We start from the raw sequence: 2,461 nt of genomic DNA, 5'->3' as shown, positions 1-2,461 counted from the left end.
GGCTCCTTGTTGTCCTTCCGTAAATGTGGGCGATCACAGAAGTAGTTGCCCACCTGGGCTGCCTAGCGCCACGGAATGGATCCTCCCAATCAGGAGGTTCGGAAGCCTCTGATGTCATCGGTTATTCCCACCCGGCCACCAGTTTGAAAGACTCAAACACACATATGTACCTGCCATACATAGAATCCATGTAAGTGCCACGCATGCACTTACTTCTCCTGACGGTCAGGGTAAACAGTGTCTCCTGCTGCTGACCCTACAAGCTCAGACCAGCCTCCAGAGCTGTCCTCCAGTGTCAGCATCGCTCTTTACCTCGTCCCCAGCCAGTGCGCTGTTGTCTCCATTCTGAGCCTGAACTGGGTTGGCAGGTCTTCTCTCCCATTTCCATTTCAGAGTGTTGCCTGGCGGGAGAGGGAGGTAAAGCAGAAATACTAAGACCTTTCAAGAGCAGGGTAAAAGTGTAAAAAAGTTCCTGGGTCCGTGGCCCTGCCAAGTGACAATTTAGTTTCAAACGGCGAATTTGGTGCGCTGACCTGCGTGGCTCGTTGCACTGAGCATTGATCCTGCAAGCGACAGTTTCACCCGTGTGATTCCCGGTCAGGGCACCTGCCTGGGTCGCAGGCTGGTCCCCGTCTGGGGCCCTGTGCAAGCGGTCTTTGCCTCTCTCACACATCGGTTTCTCTCCCTGTCTTCCTCTCTTTCTCTCTTCCCAGCTCTTCCCTTGTACAATAGTGAATAAGTTGATCTTATTAAAATAATCAGTTGAGCGCGGTACAGGCACTTTGGAAAACGACAAGCACAGCACCAGCAAGCACAGGTTTTGGCGACGCTCGATGTCTCAGGAAACGATGTTCAGGATTTGGAAGCAGGGGAAACGCATCCTCAACCCTCAGGCAGCTTTCATTCCAAGAGACGTTGTGAGAACCTAAAATCCTAGAAAGCCGCACATGCGCTCACATGCTTCAGACGGTGTCTACGATTTGAGGGAGTCCATGAAGCACCCAAAGCCTGCCCCTCAAGTCCAGGGAAGGAACTCTCGTCCACATATCCACGTTTTCAGCCTGTGTTTCACTCTTGAGTCAGACATTTCACTACCGCTCAGGTACCCTATGAATGAAATGTCACCCACACAGGAAGACTTAAGTGGAAAGGTCTCCAGTTGAAGACAGAACAGAATGTTCCCTGTGCAGGTGGGGAGGGCAGATGCAGAAAAGGTACCGACCAACCCGTTACGCCGCAGGGTCAGCGGATGCTGTTTCTGAACCACCTGCCAGCCTCACAGCTCTCCTGTTTTCCTGGGCACGGAACCCTTTACTTCCTTTTGTTTATCCTCCCTCCCTCCCTCCCTTGCTTTCTTATTGTGGTGAAATAACATACTCAGTTTACCGTTGTAACCACAACAGAGGTTAAATTCGCGGGTATCGAACGCATGCACCTTGTGCTACAGTCACCGCCGTCCGTCCGCAGAACTTTGTCGTCTTCCCAAACTGAGACTCTGCACCCAACAAAGATGAACTTTTATCCGTCTCCCCCGGTCCTGGTAGCCAGCCACCCTTGCGCCTCCTGTCCGTAGGAGCTTGACTACTGTAGGGAACCCGTATCGGTGGAATCCTATAGTGTCTGTACATTTATTTCAGGCTTATTTTGTCAGCGTAAGGTTTCAAGGTTCATGCATGTTGTTGCATGCGCCAGAATTTCCTTCTTTTTATAGGATGGATGATATCGATTATAGAAACCGTATCTTGTTGCTGCATCCATGGGCTGATGGACACTCGGGTTGTTTCCACCCTTGGGCCGTGAGTCGTGCTTCTGATCCATCATTTGAACACTTGGATGAGACAGTCAGGATGTACCCGAAGTTGTATTTTTTATTTGTTCACGTCCATGTTTCTAATCTGCTTGTACCAACCCTGAGTGAAGTCCCATCAGTTCTTCCAGAAAACGGTATGGCAGCTCCTCAACATTCTATGACGTAGCAATTCCAGGTCTGGGAATTTCTTGGAAGGAAATGAAAGGAGAACTTGGAAGAGCTATGGGCACCTCCCGGTTTGTTGCAGCATTATTCGGCAGAGCCGAGGTGTGGAAAGAACCTGGGTCCGTCAGTGGATGAGCGGGTACAGAAGACGTGAGATGTCCTTTTCAAGTGGCACGTTACTCAAGTAGGAGAAGGAACGGAATGCAGCCATCTGGGACAGTGGGGATAGAGGCCTCGAGGGGGTTACGTGAAGTGAAAGAAACCAGACAGAGGAAGCAAATTCTCTGCCTTCTAGCAGTTTGTTTCCTTTTCGTTCTGATTTCTTTACTGTGTTGCTTAGCAAATGTTTCTTTTTCCAGAGCGTGGTTTTTGTGAAAAGTTGTAGAAGCTGGAGATCATTGGTCTGTCTTGTCAAGACATCTTTGCAAAGCCTAAATTAATATGATCCATGATTAACTTTGTTCTAAGTCCAGACAGCATGAGCAT

The sequence above is a fragment of the Furipterus horrens genome, unplaced genomic scaffold (genome assembly GCF_987537825.1).
Source record: "Furipterus horrens unplaced genomic scaffold, mFurHor1.1.pri manual_scaffold_13, whole genome shotgun sequence".
Classification (NCBI taxonomy): Eukaryota; Metazoa; Chordata; class Mammalia; order Chiroptera; family Furipteridae; genus Furipterus; species Furipterus horrens.
Note: the sequence above shows the minus strand (reverse complement) of the source record.